General features: G+C 52.1%; 1 long non-coding RNA gene across 1 annotated transcript; it reads right to left on the minus strand.

The window, feature by feature from the left end:
• Positions 1-1,684: 1,684 nt before the first annotated feature.
• LOC129006469 (uncharacterized) lies at positions 1,685-18,237 on the minus strand. The gene is made up of 3 exons (XR_008492009.1): positions 18,110-18,237; positions 2,780-3,114; positions 1,685-1,762 (listed from the first exon to the last, which is right to left on the minus strand). It is a non-coding gene; the product is annotated as an uncharacterized LOC129006469 (long non-coding RNA).
• Between the last annotated feature and the right edge of the window lie 3,023 nt (positions 18,238-21,260).

Below are 21,260 nucleotides of genomic sequence, written 5' to 3' on the forward strand. Positions count from 1 at the left end.
TGTCTTTAGAATCCTGCCTACCACCAATGGCTTCCTAGAGAAGATGGTGTGTAGGCTGAGCTCTGCATAACAGTGAGACCTGGGTGGCATGGAGGAAAGGATGCCCCAGCGGGAGGCACAGCACAGGCTAGGACATGAAGGCAGGAGTTGTCATGTGTGTTGGAGAAGAGTAAGTTCACTGCGATGCTGCAGAGAGAGTCTGAGGAGGGGGCAGGGGGTGGGTGTCAGGGTCCCCAGATTGGTCCACACTGAAGGAATCAGACTTCAGGGGAGCAGCACTTTTGTTTGGAGATAACTAACTGGGATTTCATGGACCCCTCTGGCAGACACAGTGGGATTCAGGATGCCCTAAAATTTCATAATAAATGCTATCCATACATGAATACATGCATTTTTCTAGGGAACTTTCATCATATTCCCCAAAGAACCCATGACCTACAAAGAGCACAGACCAGCGCTATAATCTATCTCACCCTTACCCCTCCACTTAGCCAAACTCCAAGTTAGTAAGTCCTAGAAGAATCCTTTTGTGACACAAAATAATCCCCTCAACTTCGATGTTACAAATCTGTAGCCAACAGAATTCCAAGCCCCATTTAGTTTTCAGGCTTCTTTCCTCCCTCCATAGGGCCCCTAAGGAGGGACAGATGGTTCCACTCATTTTTGGACTTGTTACCTCCCAGGTCTTTCAGGTGCCTGCCTTGGTGCAGGCCACACTGGAGTGTGAGAATCGGGGGGGCAGCCCGCTGTCCTATGGTAGGAAGGATGCATGAGTTCCCCATGGGCTTGGACATACCCCTGGTGGCAGAAACTGGATGAGGGCAGGAGAGGAGAGTGTAACAGGAGGCCATCCCGAGCTGCATTCTGCACGGCCACCATCAGAGAAGGGGCAGACGGTGGTCCATGCAGTGCCTCAAAAGGACCAACAAAAACACTGTCCCAAACACCAGCCTCTGAGAACCTGACACCCAGGACATCAGCAGTGGGTTACAACAGTGACGGGGACCTAAGACTTTTAGCCCCTTTTTCTACTATTCCTCTATCTCCTTGCTCTGACTCTCAAGGAGCCAGCAGCAGGAGGGCAAGAAAGTAGAAGTGAAGCAAAAGAACAGACCAGTCTTGATATCCAAGTCATGGGTCAGCCCTGAGCTGAAGGAAAGGAAGAAGTTTTCCAATGGACGTGAGCATAAATCTCTGAGGCTGGACTGGCCCTGAAAGTGAGTCCTAATTACTAAGATGAGACTCTTCTTACAACTAACAGTAACCAAAAACTTAGAATTTGTCCAAGATGTTGTCAAGAGACAGGGAAAGGAGGCTTCATAGGGTATGTTTAAAGCAGTGACTGGAAAAAATTAAGCCATTTCCTATTTGCATCCCATCAAGTTTAACCCCTTTATATTAGTCAGAGTAATTCCCTCTAGCCACTCTAATAAGTAGCCCCAACATCTCAGTGGCTTTGCACAGTGAGGTTGATTTCTCAGTGGCTTTGCGCAGTAAGGTTGATTTCTTACTCATATGACCCATGTCAGGCAGCTTTCCTAGATGTCTCTCTTCTGTGTGGTGACTCAGTGATACAGCTTCCTTTCATCTTATGGCTCCACCATCTTGCAGCTTCAAAATTATTTTGGCATCACTCAGGCAATGAGGATTGTAGAAAAGCACACCAGATAATTATTCACCTTATTCCAGGTAACATATATACCTTCTGCTCACATCCCATTTGCTGGAGTGAGTCATGTGACCAACCTAAGAGCAAGGGAGGCTGGGAAGTATAAAGAAACTCTCAGATGTGAGTGAACACCAACAGCCTTACCATGGTACTCATTGTACTGGTCAAGCGGCCATCAATCATTACATCTTTCCTTCTACTAATTCTTATCAGAGGCCACCTGTGAGCTAGGCCAATGCCTACTACATGAACAAGAGGGTCTCAGAGCTTGCTCCTCCTATGGGTATAGTCATGTGGGGTATTAGGTATTGACAATTCAGAGTGATGACTGCCAAGATGGGGAAGTACAGAGTATCATGGAAGCATGGATGAGGAGCACAAAACTCAGGAGTTAGGGGAGGCTTCCCGGAGAAAGCGAGACCTGAAGGATGAAAGGAGTCAGCCAGGTGCAAGGTGGCAGGTGGAGAGCATCAAAAAGGATTCCAGGCAAGAGTTGCAAAGACCTAGAGACCAGAAAGAGCCTCTGGGGTAGCGTAGCCATCCAGCTCTTTTCTTCGGTGCCCATGAGCCCTTTCTCCCACTACCTCTGGACCCAGGTAGGTCTTGGCTATGTATAATCCCACTTGGTCCACCCCCATTCCTCCAAGATGGGCAGTTAGGAAAGGTGGCACATTTCACTTGTGCTGTGTGACCTTGGGCAAGTCAGTAACCCCCTCTGGGCCTTGGCTTCCCATTAGTTGAATAAAGCAGTTGGAAAGTTCCTGAAGGCCCTGTAGCTCAGTAGCTGACCTCGTCCAGGTGAGCCCTCTTTTGGGAAGTCCTTTGCCCTATTCTAATCCTGCCTCAACAGCAAAGTAAGGCAAGCTGGGACACGGAGGGAGAGGGGAAGCCAGTGGGCTGGGGGAGGCAGGGGAGACAGCCTGCTTCTCACCTTCCATCCCGAACCCACCACTAATGAGGCCTGTCTGTGGACTAATTAGCCACAATCACAGTGAGGTGCATTAGGCAGACACAGCCTCAGTGCAGCGGCAGCAGCTCTCGGGAAGCAAGAGCCCAGGGCTTTGAACACTGCATTACAAAGGGGGGTGTGTCCTAATATCACTTAATTACCCCAGACAGCCTCAGATGTAATCGAGCCTGGATGGGCTGGCGGGAGCAGGCACAGGCGTCCAGAGGAGGCTGATGTGTTTATAATGATGCCACTTTGCAAGACAAATCTGGCCTTGGTGAGCTGAAGATGAGGAGGAGGCAGGGGTGAGAGGGAGGAGGCTGTGGTGGCATCCAGACAAGGGTGCCTTCATTCTCCAAAGCCCTAGGAGGTCTTCCAGATTTCTCCAGGCAGCAGGAAACTGGGGGGGGGGGGCAGGCAGGTCTTTTCTTCCCACCCCATCTTCCAAGAGGCTGTACAGGTTAAGATTTTCCTCTTTGTTCTTTCATTTCATTCCCTGTGAAAGGTGAATAACAGGAATTGTGAGTGGCAGATGAGGGAGGAGGTTCTGGCAGGTGGGACACTGAAGACCAGACACTGTGAGGGGCCGATGGATGCGCTGAGGGAAGAAGGTGGGGAAGTGCCCACAAGAATGCTGGCTTCCAAGAAAGTCCCATGGACAGGAGGAAGAGCTCTGAGGTACAAATCTGCACACTGAGTTTCAAGGGAGGACTCTGAAGATAGTGCTCCTGCCAATGCATGTGCCTCCAGGGGCCAGAGACCCAGCAATGCAGACACCTGGGGCCTCTGAAAGGCCCTGCAAGACAGGAATCATGTCTGCCCTGCTCATCTTCATATTCCCAGCACCTAGCACAGTGCCTCAATAAATATTTATTGATTTGAGAAAATGAACAAATGCCACTAACCCACTGATCCCTTTGGGCTGGGTCATTGCTCTCCCTGGACCTCAGTGTCGTCATCTGGGAAATGGGGCCAACAATGCCCAGCTCACCTCCCAGAGCTCTGGTGGCAGGTGGCAGGCAAGCTAATGCTCACAAGACCACTTGCAGTGGTGAGGAGCCCCTGGCAGAGGCAAGGGGAGCAACTGCATCTAGGGCCACTCTCTCTCCTGCTTCCTCCATCAAATCCCACAGGCCCACCCAGGCCAGACTGACCACCTGGACCAGAAAGAAGCAAAGATCTCAGTGGCCAGGGTTGGGGTGAAACTGCTCTAGGCCTGCAGAGAGGCCAAGAACTCACTCCACCCTTTTCTCTTTCCATCCCTCTCCCCTCTTTGGCCTGACTTATTTCCTATACGCCAGGAACGCAGGCTTCTGGCATCTAGCTGTAATACTTCCAAAACTTCAGGAATGGTTGCCGTGGAAGAGAATGTTCTTTGGAGAGGTTTTTCCAAGATACTAATGGGGAGAGGGCATGGTGATGGGACACCACTCAGGTGGGGACCTTGCACTGGGAATGAGTTCAGAATGCCAAGTGGAATGCATGATGACAAATGGCATTTGGGCCCATGCCTCTCATAGATAAGCAGACAGACGGATGGGAGGCCCTTGGAGGACAACCGGCCCTCAGCGGGCATGAGCTAAGGCTCAGAGGTTGGGAGTGGAAGGCAGATGGTGTGGGCTGCAGAGTGAGGAGGAAGAGAAGGTGCAGACAGATCATCAAGGTCTCTAATACCAGGCAAAAAGTGGGACCCTCCCCTCCCACTCCCCTGCAGGTGAGAACAGTGCTGCAGTGATACATCCTGAGGTCACTCTTCTCCCTCTCCTGGACCACTGAGGACCTTTGCAGCAATCTCTGACCTTAGCTAGCTGTGTGACCTTGGTCAACTCACTATCCCTTTCTGGGCCTGTATACTTCCACTTGGACAACGAGCTAGCAGGATTATATGATAGTTATCACACTTCTAACTCTGACCTTCTGTCTGCCTGTCACAAAAAGGGGGCTATGGGAGGTACTGGCTTTCCCTGGGGTCTTTGTCACTTCACTCCAGAGCCTACATGACCCCTCCCTGGGGTCCCAGCCATCACTGTGACCTACAGTGACATTGAGGGACGTGTTATTCTCTACCCTGCCCAATGGGCCATGTGCCAACACCTGCCTTTTCTGCACAAGCCATCCATCACTGTCTTGGTGTGTGGTGGGAAGACAGCTTCATTAGCTCCTCCTGAGCCATTCATCCCCCAGTGCAGAGAAAAATGAGGCCCTCCAACCCCCATCAGCCTGGGAGAGTACAGAGTCCTAAGGGTAGTTTCTAAAGGGGTGCCCTGACATTTCTGCTCTCTGTACAGTTCTTCTGCTGGAGGTCATAGATATTCTCCACAAGGCAGGAGACTCAGCCTCAGCAGGGATCCCCAAAAGCTCCATCACCACCTGTCACCATGCCTGAAGTCCCCACCATTAGAGGGGTCACTGAGGCACTTCAGCCTCCACAATTCTATTAAAATGAAAACACTTCTGGCAGGAGGAGGAAGAGCATGAGACTGAGAGCCAAGAGTCAAAGATGCTCCTTTCTCTGCTGTGTGAGCTTGGGCAACTGATTTTCCCTTCCTGAGGAAATCTCAGTTTTCCCATGTTTAAACAAAGGAGTTGGTCTAGAATCTAAGATCATCTCCAAGCCCTTTGATCACTGGTAAGAGGTTCAACAGGGCAAACGCTGGGATTCTGAGAATGTGCCAGTATATTTGAGGGAAGGTAAGTGCTCTGAGCCCACTTTCCCAGAGGACCTGAGGCCATCAAGTACATGGCTTCAGTTTGTCAGACACAGTCAGATCTGTTAGCAAACACAGCTCTCCCCTCTAAACCATTTGGAACTTCTGGTTACTAGCCATGGCTTTAGGGGTTCTGCCAAGCAGTGGGCAGTGGGCAGAGTGGATACCAAGGCCTGTCCTGGTGAATTGGCTGATAATAGGCCTAGGGAGGAGAGAGAATTTTCTTCCCAAGAATTTTTTTCTAGACTGTCAGGATGTGATTCTGCCTGCTTAGCTGAGATGAGGAGTCCCTCATCTCATCATGTCCATCTTTGCATGATGCCCACCTCATGCATGATGCCACCTCCGGGGCATTTTTAGTTCCCCATGGGTTTAATGAAGAAAAGAGAGCCACCACTTCTCTACTTGCTTGCCCAGCCCAATAGATGGAAGCTCCTTATTTTTGGAGGGCAGAGGGACAGGCAACTCACCTGTATGGGAACAGTGTGCAGAGAAACTCTCACATCTCCACTAATCAAGTTGGATTCTCCACGGTTGAGTTCCAGAGAGAAAACTTTATGAGGCAGTCTGAGCTCTAGTGGGGTGAGTGGGTTGGAAGCTCCCTGAAAGGTCCCTAAATTTGAAGGTGGGGCAGCTGTGACAACCATACAATGAGGGCATTGGGTCAACTCTCATAGGCTCAGAGTAAACAGAGATAGAGGCTTGTATGTGTGACTCACCATGTCTTGGCCACTCCATGGAGACATGAGGCAGGATTATCTGTCTACCTAAGTGTGACCTTGGCCACCCATGCCAGCTTGGAGTGGGAACCTCAGAAAGATTCTGTTTCAAAGAGGGGGCCACAAGCCTCAGCTAAGCACTTCTTGGAGTAATCTTCTTTCACTGGCAGCCTTGAAAGAGAAACCATAAGTTTTATTAAAAGAGCTTATTGGGTCAAAATACCACAAGTACTCACCCATGCTCCACACACATGGTCATGGGAAACTGTGAGCCACTGATCATTGATTCGGACTATGGCCCTGGCCCCAGGGAGTCCCTCAAGGGGAGCCATGTAAGACACAGCCATATAAAACAAAAGAAACTGAAAGCACACTGAGTATAAGGCCATTGTTTTTCAAGGAGGGGCCCAGGTGGTCAGTGCTCCCGGAGATCAGGAAGGGAGACAGTCAGAGGCAGAAGGAGGGCAGTAGGGATGGCAAAGGCTCAGGGGAAGAAAAGAAGAGTGTGTCTGGGGCCTGAGAGAAGGCTCATCTGGCTGGAATGAAGGCAAAGCCAGGAAGTGGAGAGGGGCCAGAGAGGGCCTTCAGGGCCTGGCTATAGGATTTGTAGCTCGATCCTGTAAGCAGAAGGAATCTCTTGAAGGCTTTTGATAACAGAAAGGGCTAGTGCTTGAGGGCCCTGAGAGAACACCTAATCCAGGCCTTCATTTTAAAGGTGGAAATCCTGAGACCCAGAGTTAGGAGGGAACACACTTAAAGTCATCCAGGCCTTTTAGAACCATGGCAAGGCAGGTAAATTTAAGCCACTGACAACTCCATGCCAGAAGTAATTGTGTTCTGTGGGAAAGAGATGCACCCTGCCACCCCAGCCCTGGGGACAGGTCTTTCAACACCACATAGGCTGTGGACAGCTTCCAGCCACCCAGCTTTCACGTTGGAATCAGACAAGAGGCAGGGTATAGAGGGTTTCAGCACCACTCAAGTCGTGGACAGTGTCTGTCCATTGGCTTCCCACCAGAAGAGGGTTTGTAGATGCCTTCAGCACCTCGCTAAGCCATGGACAGCTCCTGGCCACTCAGTTTCCCCACTGGGGAGCCCAAGCCGGGGGTGAGAAAGCAGTGGGGAGAGGGGCTGGTGTGCTGACTTCTATTATCAGGGGGCCCAGATGCAAAATGAATGCCTGTCGTATTTATCCTTGTCATCACTAATAATAAGTGGCCTGATTTGTCAAGCGGGGATAGATCCAAAGATGCCAATTAAGAAGAGAGAAAAGCCCAGCTGCACTGTATTTATCTGCTGTACAGATGCATGGTGACAAAAAAGAGTCCAGATCTTGGGGCCTCCATGCCCCAACCCCTACCCCCCTCCCACCTTCTTTCCACCTCACTTCCCCTGCCTCATCTGCCTCCTCTTCGTCTCTTCTGCCTCCTGCTCTCTCTTTTCCCTCATGTCTTGTCCTCACATTTTACTGCATTTTCATCTCTCTTTGAACCCTTTATTTTATTCTCTCCTCCATCTTTTCTCTTTCTCCCTTCAACTCTCACCCCTCCCTGTCTCCTAGACCACTGGATTACTTGCCATTCACTCTCACTCTTTGGTTTACCAATATCCCCTCTTTACCTCCCCCACTACATCCCTGTATCCCCCCCTCCCAGGTCCCTCTCCTTCAAACCTCTGGATGCTATGACCCTTGTCTTCCGAACTGGCTTCCTCTTATAATCTCAGTTCACAAAGCATATTCTAGATTCAGAGGGTTAAATGGATGTGAACTACTGAAGGAAAACTAGAAAAGCCATAAATATGAAGGTTTTTACTTAAACTGCAAGGAAGCAGAGCCAATTTTTTAGAGGTTTTAGCTTTGAAAACTAAAATAAGATCTTAGGGAGACAGTTTGACTGGGTCCCTGAGTCTAGATTAAAATCTGAACCTATGCAAAAACTTCTCAATACTGCCTTCCCTGGCCCTGAACCAATCATGTCTGAGCCCTGAGGTCACCAGAGCAGGCCTTTTTCAGGTAGCAGAGGGGTTCTAAATAGCACCAAGAATCTTCATTCTATATCTTAGGTCTCTCCAATCAAGAAGTCACAGAGAAATGTCCCCAAAATAAAAATAGCCCCACAAAGCCATTGTACTCTAAGTGGGGTTCAGGAAGGATGTGAAGACCTATCCATTTTGGTGTCTTTCATGGGGTTAAGGAGAGGGTGATAATGCATCATACTGGTGGTCTCCACTCACTATCATTATGAGAGATTATTGTCCTCTTGTGGCGGACACATCCCACCCAGATATCCCAAGCTGGGGTATGCATCTTTTCCTGTCTCTGCTCCACTAAGGCCATGACCTTCACTGTCCAGGCAATAGTGAAAATGGTTCCCTGGATTTGGGGATTCTGAGTCCAAAGCTGCTTGTATAAGCAGAGGTCCCCTCTTTTTGGACCTCCAGCCCCAGACCCACAACCTCTCCAGCACACAATGACTTCACATTGCAGGACACCAAGGCTGACCATTGAGATGGGGTGGGGTTGCATTCAGTCTGGCTGAGATGAAGGGCTAGAGAGCAGGCCAGTCTATAGCCCGGAAGAAAAGAAAGCCACATGACCTCTGAGAGACCACTTGCCAACCTGGCCAGAACCAGCTTCCCTGGACTTCACCAACTGGGTGTGAACAGGAGGCCCTTAAGCCACATCCTGAAATGTACCTGCACGCATAGGGAAATGAGAAAAACTGCCCCAAACTGGTCAGAATGCTTCTCAGGTAACCACCTCACTTCCTGTTTTAATAACTGCCAATCCCATCCTCCTCTGCCTTTCTTCCAACCCCAGGGGCCAGCTGAGAGCATCCCCCACTGATGTCCCTGAGCAAGAACTTCAGGCATTCCTCCCAAGGTCCAAGGTTCCCCAGGCACTCTTTCTTCTTCCCAGGCTGCCTGTGCCAGAGGCCAAGCCTGAGCCATCCTTGGAGTGGCATGATGACATGTAAGGCTTCTCTAGTGACCATGGTTTCTTAGGCCCTTTGGAAGCCCCTAGGGCACAGGAATCAAGTCACCTGGCTCTAGTCCCAACTCTGGATGCTAATTTATAGTTTTCAAAGTAGTTCCACATTCATGATCTTTTTTTTCATGATCTTATGTGATCCTCACCACAGCCCTAGGAAGAGACCAAGATGATGTGGTTTTATCCCCACATTTCAGACAAGGAACTTGACATTCATTTTAGAGCCCGAATTAGAATTCAGACTCCTTGGCCAAGTATGGTGCCTCACGCTTATAATCCCAACACTTTAGGAGGCCAAGGCATGAGGATCACTTGAGGCCAGGAGTTCAAGACCAGCATGGGCAACATAGCAAGATACTATCTGTATAAAAAATAAAATTAATAAAATTAAATAAGATTCCAGACTCCTTGCAACATAGCAAGACACTGTCTCTACAAAACAAAGTAAAATAAAAATTAAATAAGAACCCAGACTCCTTGTTCAATGTTCCTTCCTCTGCTCCATATCTTCAGAGACTATTTCAAGGATAGTCTTGAGATCATGCAATAATCACTAGATAATGTCTGAAGCTGATCTTGAGTTCTTGGGGAGACAGGTGTCATAGACAAAGAAATGGTTGTCACAACCAGTACCTATGAGCAGAGACATATAAAGTCACTTGCTGCTGGTTCAATTTATGCTCACAAAGTCCAGAAATGCTACATGAGCCTGTTTAACACCTCCAAGACCCAGGAATGGCCTTATCGGACAGGAACTGCCTACTCCATTTTTCTCCTTGTATTATATTATATTATATTATATTATTTTCTTGAGACAGTCTCACTCTGTTGCCCAGGCTGGAGTGCAGTGGCATGATCTCAGCTCACTGCAATCTCCACCTCCTGGATTCAAGCAATCCTCCTGCCTCAACCTCCTGAGAAGCTGGGACCAGAGGCATGCACCATCACACCTGGCTAATTTTTGTGTATTCAGTAGAGACAGGGTTTTACTATGTGGTCAAAATGGTCTTGAACTCCTGACCTCAGGTGATCCGCCCGCCTCAGCCTCCCAAAGTGCTGGGATTACAGCTGTGAGCAACCACACCCAGCCTCCTGTTTAACTCCTAATGACAAAGTGGGCCACTGAAAATTTCTCTGGGCTGGTAAGTTGACAGTGTTTTCTACAAGCCCGCATCTTGCTCCTCCCTTTTTTACCTATCATTGGAATAATAAAATCATAATGATAATAAACATTCCTTGGGCACATAATGTATTCAAGGCACTGGGCTAAATACTTTACAGACATCATTTCATTTATTGATCACAACAATCCCACAGCGTGGGTACTATTATCTCCCCTTTTTCAGAGGAGAAGACTCAAGTTCAAGGATATTAAGTAGCTTGCTCAAGGACGCAGCTTGAAAGTGGCAATCAGCACTTGAACTCAGATCTGTATTTCTCAAGTGCTGGAGCTTAGGACCAAATTCTTTGCACCCTCCTGTCTTGAGGTCTGGCCCCCAGACAGGCCTTGGCGAAGGTGCAGATGGAGGCAATTCTTCCACCAGCAGCAGACCTCAGAATCCATCCACCTAGACTTGGCAGAAGCTGAGCAGCGCTCTACCTTCCTTTCTGGGACGTTCTCACAGCTCAGCCACTGTAACAGACATTGTTGGTTCTCCTATATCCCCTCTTCCTTCCCATTTCAGGGCACACTGGCCCAACCACCAACTGCCAACATCTTTATTTCTTTGCCTGAGGACTTTGACTGCTGGGTCCTCTTTGCTGAAGAGAAGGCCAGAAATGTCAGGGATGCCTCCTGGGAGCAGCCTTCAAGCAATGGCTGTTGAGACTTGCTACATAAACCCCCCTGCTCCCTCACTCCTTGGGCTGGGGCATGTGCCATGCCAGCTCTCAAGTTCCCCAGCAGGACTGGGCTTCACTCACCCACCATGGGAGCTGGCTCGGTAGTGCCCCTCCTGCCTTCCTGCTGTCCCTACGGTGTTTCCCGCACTTAAACACGCATCTCAGGATTGGCTTCTGGTGGAACCCAAACTAAATCTCCCTCTTCCCACTCTCAGCAGCATCCCCGGGGAGGCCACTGGATGAAGTTCAGACTCTAAGTTGGTGTGCAATGCCCCGCGTGCTCTAGCCCTCGCCCACCTCACTTCTGGATACCCCTCTTCCCACACTTGCAAGACTCTCCTCACACCATTCACCCTACCTGAAGGCCCATCCCACAACCCCATCCCCTCCACTTGGTGAATATTACTCACCTTTCAAGACTCAGCTCGATGGCTACTTCCTCTAGGAATTCACTTCTGACCACCCTCCCTCAGTGAAAGGCAATCATTCCTGCCAGGGAGCCCTAGGTGACCTGAACTTGCCCCCTGCTCCCTCGCTCCTTGGGCGGGTGCATGTGCTATCCCCATCCCTGTGACCCATCGTGGGGCTTACTGTTCATAGGGCCACCTCTCCCACTCAGTGGTGAGCCCCTTGAGGGCAGGGGACAGCCGAATCCATCTCCCAGCTCTCAGGCCAGCTTCCTAATAAATGTGTCCTGAATGAATGACAGTGTCTCTGAGATGAGAGGAGGAAGGGCAGGCAGGAGGTGGTTGGGGCAGGCGGCTGCTGGAACTCACGGTGCAGGGTGTGTTTGGTCACATCATGGTCTCAGAACCTGTCCTCCCATGCCCCAGGAGCTCAGCAGTTGGGCCCGTTGAATCCAGTGGGTGCTCTGTTCTCTTCCTTTCTCTCAGCTCTGCCTGCCCTGGTCAACGAGCCCGCATCTAACACAGGGTCTCCCTTGTACCGGCTCCATCCCAGGTGATCAGTGGAGATAAGCTGATATTCTGGAAAGAGCACCAAACTGAGTTTAAATTTCACTGGCTATGGGTCCTTGAGCAAATTAAATGGCCTTTGTCTTCTCATCTGAACCTCAGTTTCCCCAATTGTAATGGGTGATAATTGACTATCTCCCTCACAGGGAAGCTGTAGGCATTTGAGATGATAACCATGAAGGGCCTGGCACATCTACTGGAAGGTGAGTTGTGCAGGACAGGGGAGATGTGGAACACACTGGGTATTGAAATTTGTCAATTTCAGCCTAGTCCTCCATTTCACAGATGGGAAGCCAGGCCCAGAGAGCAGTTACCTTCCCAAGGTCACAGAGACTGTCAGGGACAGGCCTGCAGGTCTGAGCTGCTTGGCTGTGTTTGTTCCACTGCACCAAGTGGCTGATTTGCAGTCATCATTATTTAGCTAAAAATAGTTTAAAATCTCTTCTTCCCTCTTCCCCATGGTGGTCCTTGTGCAGAGTTCACTGACGACTCCCCATTCACTGCCCTACCCTGGCAAGCCTGCCCCACACCTGGTTGCCCATACCTACACACACCTCACCTTCATCAGCAAAGATCTATCCACTCCCCAGGTCGTGGATCTCCAGGGCTGCAAGGCTGAGGGCACTGAGAGAGGCTGGGGACTTGTGGAGTCGTGGATCCACCTGCCCTCTCTCTCCCACCATCCCCACCCATGACCCCAAGATCAGTCCGCAAGAAGGCCAGACCTGGAGACAAGCTGGCGGACAGAGGACCCCTTATTCCCTTAGCAAATGTCTGTTGCCCTCCCATGAAGCTCCAAGCTCTGTGCTAAGCTTTGCAGAGGCAGAGCTAAAACAGTCACTATATGCACCCCAAGATATTCAGGGTTAGGGTAAGTGAAGAGACAAAGCAAGCAAAGAATGAGCTCTTTATGTGAGAGCCAACACTCCTCAAGGCAAACACCAGGAACTGTGGGAATGGGGGCAGCAGGAGTGGGTGGGCACTGGCCTAGGGACACTTCCTTCAGGGCTCACAAAATCCTGAGCATCACGGCGCCTGGCAGCAAACTCCAGATCCCCAGAAAATGCCTGTGATCGGATTAACTTGCAGAGTGGAGCCCAACCTGGTGAGAAGAAAGTAGGGGACCATCCTCTCCCTTCCCCCAGCTCTCCCTTCTCCCATCCCCCATAGCCCCAGCTCCTGCCCCTCCGCCTCTCACACCATCCTATTAATAACTTGTGATACCATTAGTTTTTGCCGTCACCAGCAATGACAACTCAGAAGCCCCCGAGAGCTGTCTGCAAAGACACAATAAACGAGAACTCTTAATTAACACCTCCCTTAACTAAATAAATTAATTTTATGCAGTTGTGATGTCAGCAATGTGACTTGCCAATGACTGAGGCCACTCAGACAGACTTGACAAGGACTGCAGGGCAGGCTCAGCGGGGTGTTAAGCTCTGCGGGGTGTCAGTGGACAGCAGGGCATGGGCGTGAGCGCCAGCCTAGCCTGGGGATGGCATCCCCGGCAGGACAGCCAGGTGGCTGCATGTGGAGTTCCAGAGGGGCAGTCTGGGGACTCAGGGCCTTTCCCAGCTTTGCCTCTACCTCCTGAGTGGCATTAGGCAAGCTTCCTCCTGGGGCTTCTCTTTTTCTCATCTGTAACACGGGCATCCTCTCCTGTCACGCCTGCTTCTCGGGGCTGTGGAGAGGATGAGAAGATGCAGGAAAGGGGTTATAAACTACAGAGTGTCGTGCATGTGTGAGAAATGCTGATGACACCACCCTCCAGCCACTAGTCAGTGCTAGCTGGGCAATTCTGTTCTTCCCCTGACAACACACAGACAGGGTGAAATGGCCCCTGGGTCCCTGGGCAGCCCTGAGCTTCCCCAAGGACAACTTGGGGACAGGAGGACTTCTTCAAGGCCATCACCCTCAGAAAACCTTGGTTATCCACCCACTCAGCTTATGTGCTCAGAGCAAATGAGGCCAGGACAGTGAGCCATTCCCAGTGCTCCTATTGGACAGAATCTGCACTGGCCCCAGGCTAACACAGGCCCTGACCTGGAGAGACCTCTGGTCCAGCCCTGAGTTGAGGTCCTGAAGCCAACCCCAGCTGTGCCCAGCCCTGACCAACTTCATTCAGGATCCGCGTGAGCCCCCAGCCATTGCCTGAGCCAGCCCCTGACCTCAACCCCTGGCCAAGCCCCGACCCAGCCCTCCCTGTCACCCTTCAGTTCCAATGCTAGTCCACATGCCCCCACCCCAACCAAGCCTAGGACAGCCCCCTCCTTCCACTCAAAACTACACTGTGCTCCAAACCGTGTCACCCTTGCCTTGGGAAAAAGAGAGAGACTCCAGTGTCCCCAGCAGTTTATACTGCGGGCACCTTCCACAAACCGCAGAGCCCTCCTGCCCACACTATCCCCTCAGCACGTGCCTGTCATCAGCCATTCTTCCCAGTTGGCACTATTTTCAGGCATCTGCACACAGAGACATCTAGCAACTCACCAAAAGCCACATAGCATAGCTGTGGCTGGGCGAGGACTAAGATGGCCACCATGAGGTTCCTAATTCACTCACTCAGCCATTCAGTCACTAAACAAACATGCACTGAGTACCCACATCCATGCCAGGCCCTCGGGGTCAGTTATTGGAAAACAGACATTGCCCCTGCTCTCAAGGGGCTCACAGGCTGGGCAAAGATGAGACTTGTTCCCTGTAACTGCACCAAACTTCTTGCAGTTGCTGCCTCATTCCCTCCCCAACACACACACACACACACACACACACACACGCTCCACCCTCCAGGCTGGCAAAGTGGAAACACACCTGAAATTAGCATAATGGGCTTGGGGGAGTAGAGGGAGGCCCAGGACCTCTCTGTCCATCTGTGATGCTACCAGGAAAGAGGCCCTTGGTGGTGGCTGTGGGAACACGCAGTGCTGCATCAGTAATTGGGTCCATGTGGGCAGGAGATGAGCAATGATGTCCCCATGTCCCCAAGCACACAGGGTGACTTGCAGTGACCCTGCCTAAAGCCCACATCTCCACAGCCGTGATGGAGTAGCAGGCAGCAGCCACTGGGCTGAGGCTGCAGGAGACCTGCCCACCAGGCCTTCCCACATGTGCGGGCTCTGCACAGGGCAGGATGTCAGGGAGGCTGAGGACGGAAGCCCAGGGGCTGTCCCCAGCATCTAACATCAGCGGGTCATAGAACTTCCTGCCTCAGCTTCTTGAAATCATGGCGTCCTTGACCTCAGGTACCCCTTCCATTATGCTCCGGCTCTCCCAACTTCTTAGAAGCCTCCTCAACTCCTGGCCCCTTCTGCAGAGGAGGCAGAAGGCAGTGAAATCATGGCATGAAGAGGTGGCGGACCCGAGCTCCAGCCCCCATGCTACAGGAGCAGCTGTGTGACCTTGGGCAGGTCGCCCAGCCTCATGCACCACCTCAGTGTCTCATCTAAGAAACAAGGCTGTGGGAGCCCTTCCCACGGGGTGGTGGTGACATCAGACTGCCACTGTGCTTGGCTCAAGGCTGGAGGCACAGAAGGTACCAAGCCAACGGGAGTTCCTTCATCTTATCTCACCTGCCACAGAGCCAGTCTCCCAGCACCACAGCCCCAAAGCAGCCCCCCGAGTGGGAAGTGCCTTGGGGGTACCTACCGTTCCTTTGCTCACCACCCCTCCACAGCCTCCTTTTGGATGGTCTTCAACTTCTACTTTCCCTCCCCCATGCCCTGACATCTGCCTCCTGCTCCCCACCCCTCACACAGAGCTCTCCTGATGCCCTGAGGCCTCCAGTGCCTCCATTCACAAGGAACTGCAATGGTACAGCCCTAATCTGTGTTCCTTCTCCTGGGCCTCCATATTTTGGAAGCTGGGACTGTTGACCTAAATGTATCCAAAGAAATGACTTCCTAATGGTGGAATTACGGATATCCGGCATCTTGGTAGGAGGGAGCTTTGAGAATGAGAGCCTTCTTAACACCTCTCCAATCACACCCCATGGCTCCCCTTCAGGGTAAGAGTCTTCCTACACAGAGATCAGTGGATCTGGAATAAAGCCAACAGCCACCGCCTAGCCCTGAGCATGCTTTGGAACCCACAGCCTGCTCTTGGACAGAAAGGTTCAGCCACAGCAGCCAGGACAGCTGCAGCTTTAAGAACAACTCCTGAGCCCAGAGAAGCATGGAGTGGAGGGGATTGATTTTTGGGTCCTCCTGGAGACTGGGATCCAAAATCAATCTGGCAATTAATAGGCAAGGTGTGAAATGGCTCTGGTTTCAGGCTCCCAGTGTCCCTGGTTGTCTTCCCCAGAGAAGGGGCCCTGCTGCCTCTGTGCTTCTTTCCACCTCCCATGTTTTGGGGCTCTGGTGACAGCTCCTGAGAAGTCCAGCTGGCTGGCCCTCTTCCAGGGCCTTGTCACCTGGACAGGGCCACAGGATAAGCTTGGCCAGCTGGCAGGGCTGGGAGGAGGGAGCAGACACCCTGGGTTAGTGGCCAGGGAAGGGAAAGCCACTAGGGGCCCTTTCCAGCCCCTCTATCTCCACCCTTACATCACAGGTAAGAAGCAGGACATGGCGGGGGCTTCTAGGGACTCTAAATTTCCAGAGGGCCAGCACCATGGGGGCAAATAACTGTCCATCCTATGTCCTCCAACCACTCTGCTGACCGAGCCTGGTGAACAGGCCCTCCCCCATTGCACAGACAGGCTGCTTGAGCTCCTAAGAATGTGTCCATCCAAGTGCCAAGTGGGTGGAATGGCCCCAGATACTCAGAACAGAACTGGGTATGGGCTATGAGCCCATAAGAGAAGCTTTCTTGGAGAGGTGGGGACTCAACTGAGTGACTGGGGTGAAACCCAGAAAGACAAAAAGGAGAAAAGTGGCATGCCCAGTGAGGGATGAGTATGTGCCAAGGTCGGGGGATAAGATAAACAGGTCACAGCACAGTGCGTGACAGTAGGGGACAGAATGGCCCAGCTCAAGGGCTGGAGCACAGTAGCCTTCAAGGTGTGGGCAGCTGATGTCAGCAGCCAACTCCTGTCCACCCTGCATGCCATGCTGGGGTCACCCCAGACCCACCGATCTACATCTCTTCCTTGTTCTCCAAGAGGCCCCTCTCTCCGGCCAATGGGCCAGCTGTCAATAGCTACATTTACAATCTCCATTATATCTCCATTGCCCAAATTTCTTTTCCTCATTTTTCTTACTAAAAGACCGTCTTTAAAAAGGAGTCCCTGAGCTCAGCCCTTTACCAGCCTCGTTAATTTCATGCCCCACCTCATTTGTTCCAAGGACCTACATTCCCCTCGCCCGCTGCCGCCTTCCTCCCGCCAGCTATATTCGGATCCCTGCTCCGTCCTCCATAACCTTGTGTGCCGCTCAGAGTTCTGCGGGTGTTTTTCTCTGCCAAGGAACTCTGGACTCAAAGGAACCGCAGAGGTTGTCTGTTCACATCCAACCCCCTCCTCATGCCTGAAACTGGAATCCCTTTTCCAGCCCAAGGTTATCTGGTCTCAGTTGCACTCCTGCAAGGACAGACTGCTGCTCACTGCAGGGCAGCTTTAACTGAGACCAACTTCTTCCAGAAAGGTGGAACCAATCTGCCACTGATTGCCGTTTCCTCTGTGTGTTTTGTCTGAGTCAAGTCTCACAGACAGTACTGTCAGCCCCCAGGTGCAGGGCTCAGTCATCCCTTTCTTTGGAATCCCTTGGACTAAATGTCCTTTGGTTACCTTGGATGTGCAAGACATGTGACAAAGCACCATCCCTTGCTCACACTGCTGCTGGTGCTGAGACACTCACTCCTGCCCCTGTGCCTCCAGCAGCCACTGGGGGAGAATGGCAACCTAGAAACTTCTCCTCATTTGAACTGAAAATCACTTCTTGGCCCTTCCCACCCTCTGGAGCTAGCTCTGCCTTCAGGAATCACCTGGAGCAAGTGGAATTCTCCTTCCCCCAGACAGACATTCAGATCTTGAGAATTCCATCATGTTCCTCCCAAGTCCTGCCCTGGCCTGGCTCTGCAGCCCAGGCACCATCCACTCCTCGCCAAAAGACACAGGGCAGTTCACCAACATTTATCCAAGGGTAGGGTCCCTTACTCGGGCTGAGGTCTGTGCACAGCCAGACCGATGTCAACAGTTAATACAACGCAAACCTGCACAGGGCTTTGGCAGCTGCTCACACTGTTAGTTCGTGTGAAGTCAACAAACGTTCCCAAGTAGGTTTTGCACAAACTTCCCTCAAGTTGAGCCATTGGCCCTTCATACCTAGCTGGCAGACTTCACATTTCTCTCTGTTGAATCCCAGTTCTTCATTTCACTCAGGAGTCCCAGCCTGCAGAAATTCTTTGGGGACCTGTTGTGGCTTCTGTTGGGTGGGCCGTCCCTCTCAGCCTGGTGACATGCCCAGACTGGATCATCAGAGGCTGTCTCTAGCAGGGTAATTGTGAGGAGAGAACCCTGGGGCCCCTGGAAACATATTGTCACCCCAACCCCGCCCAACCACCTTGGCTTGCCAGGGGAAGGAGTTTACTGTGGTTCTGCAGTTTCATAAACTGGTTTGGTGGAGCGGGAGCGTGGGGGTTGGCAAACAAGGACCCCAGCCCCTCAGCACAACACCAAAGTGAGCCAAGGCCTCTGAGTCTGATCCTAACCTGCTCCTGCCCACAGGTCCAGCAGGAGGTGCCGGGAGCCCAGGAAGCAGGTGGAAAAGCTGGGGGCATGGGCAACTTTGAGGGTACAGAGAGGCCACGAGGGACCAAGGTCTGGGGGATCAACTGTTTCTGGCTCCCAGGGAGATATAACCCCCAAATGAGTGCCCAGACCTCAACAGAAGCTGTCTCTCCTCCTCCTTCTGGTTCTTGCTGGGTGAGGGCCCCACCCACTCGCAATTGGAATGGAGGCAGTGGGTGGTCCTCACAGATGATAGACAGAAGCCCCCCCCCCAAAACACCCCATAGAAAGCAAGGGCCTGAGACTCAAAACATGCCCCTGTTTTAAGCAGTCATTTCCCATGAGACTTGCCCAACACCCCAAACTGCAATAGCCATCCTTCGACTCCCACACTGTCCCTAATTTTCTGGAAGCAGAGCAAAGGGAGCCCCCTGCAGAATGGGCTGCTGGATCCTCAGATCGATTTGGGGTCTCTCAGTAGGGCCTCACCCAGGACTGCACCTCTCACTCACCTGACCACCTGTGGATGCCGGAAACTCTCCCATCAGCCATGGGCTCCTTCAGGCTAAGGCTCCTAGTTAAAGGGTAGACACTGTGCAAGGGCAGGTCAACCTAAGGAGTCCAGGCCTAGCAAAGCCAACAGGCCACTCCACCAAGACCCTGCCTCTTGGGGCCAGACTCACTCAAGACCTGCCTTCTCCAAGCAACCAGAGATGCAGGGTCATCTCAGTTCTGCGGCTTCCTTGAGGCAGGAGCCCTGGGCCTGCATCCTGGACGGGCACCCAGGTCACCCCTTCGCCTTTAGTGCTGGTGAATGATGAAGCCGTGGTCATTCCTTTCCCTCCCCAGCCCCACCCATCAACAAATAGGCACGTGGGCTAAACCATGACTCTTCATTTCAATCCCCATGACCGCGGGAGGCAGGGGCAGAGCAGAATCACTATCCCCAGTTTACAGATAAGGAAATAGGATCAGAGACAGAAGCAACCTGTGGTCACCCAGAGAGAGAGTGGAGAGCCCAGACAGGGGTGTCTAGCTCCCAGGAGGGCGGCCTCCCACACCCTGGTCTAGGGCATTCCACCCTCACTCCCACTGCCCTCCTGGTTCTGTCCAGACCATGCTGACCCCAAAGGTTCCCCAGGAGAGGCAGGCATGAGCATCGCCACTCACTGTTCTCACTGCTCACCTTGGGCATGCAAAGCATTTGGGTGTCAGGGCCCTTTCTCACTCAGGAACATCCAAAGAGGCCTATGCCTGCTGTGTCTACACCCTCACCCATGCAATCAGGCGATGCCCTACCACACCATAGAAGCTGCTCTCACCAGGGCACCTTCAGCCTCCCAATTGTCACTCTGGACTCTTTCACAGCTGCCGCCCACTCCCCTTGGTTTTGGGACACACAGCCCCATTCCAGCCCTGCTCCAACTCTTGTCCCAGTCCTAAGTGGCTCTCGCCCCTGAGCTTCTCCTGCAATGCAAACCTGCTAGAGATTTGTACCCTTGGCCTGCAAATCCCTCCTCCTCCTCTCCCCACGGTCGCTCTGATCCATTCACCCCATGGCTTCTGAGACTTCTCTAGGTGGACCATTCTTCAGCCCACATTTCTAGCATTCCCTGAGCTACGAACAGAACATTCATCACACTTTAAAATCCTGCTTCTCCTTCAACATCAAGTCCCGACTTCTCCTCTTCCAGAAAGCCTTGCACAACGTCCCCATGTACTGCTGTGTCACTCAGGGTGTCATGTCCTCTTCTAGCTGTGATGGTCCTACCCACATCTGCCAGATGGCACCGACTGGATGGGGAAATGACCCCCCATAGGCAGCCAGGCCCATCATGTGAACTGGCACTAAGGGCTCTGCCCCATGGGCAATAGACCATCAGATAGGGCTATGGACAGAACTAGAGCAAGAGGGCCGGGCACAGTGGCTCATGCCTGTAATCCCAGCACTTTGGGAGGCTGAGGTGGGAAGATCACTTAAGAACAGGAGTTCAAGTCCAGCCTGGGCAACACAGTGAGACCCCATCTCTACAAAAAGAAAAGCTAGAGCAAGAGGCCAGAGGAGGAGGGTGGAGGATGGAGCAGACAAGCAGAAGGAGAGTCAGAGACCCTGGAGGTCAGGCAGGAAGGAGGCAGAGAAGCGGCAGGGAGGAGTCCTGAGCTGCCTGGCTCCTGGCTCCATCTCTCCTCCCAATAAACCTCTTTATCTTAAGGCCACCTGGATGAACCTCTGGAATTACTGAGTAAAGGGTTCCAGCACCCCAAACAGATGAATGCCTTTCCTCCTGCGGGCTCCTCCACAAACACAGAACCCTCGGGGTTTCCTCCCACCACTGCCCCAGGCCCCTCTGTGGGATGAGAGAGCTCGGGAAACTGGCAGCCTGAGACACCAGCAACCTGGAAGGCCATGCTGCACAAGCCTTCATGGGCTCATGGCCCAGCACTGGGGCCCATTAGGGTTAGCTGCTGTGACCAGAATCCAGTCTCCTGTCCCAGGAGCCCCTCCCACCTCACACCCAACTGCACATAGGAGTCCGGCCAGTTGAGGCCCAGTCACGGCTTGGAGTGAGGCTGCAGATCTCTCTGACATGTTGGGGCAGGAAAAAAGCCTGGGAAGGGTGGCCTGGTCAGCCTCCATGGTTGACAAAGAAGGAAACTGAGGTCCAGGGAGGGTGGCTGAGGCCAAGGGTGGAGAGGATCGGGCAGGGCCGGCACAGCCCTGTCTCCTGAAGGAGGCTCTGCTGTT

This window comes from Pongo pygmaeus, chromosome 8, assembly GCF_028885625.2.
Source record: "Pongo pygmaeus isolate AG05252 chromosome 8, NHGRI_mPonPyg2-v2.0_pri, whole genome shotgun sequence".
Lineage (NCBI taxonomy): Eukaryota > Metazoa > Chordata > Mammalia > Primates > Hominidae > Pongo > Pongo pygmaeus.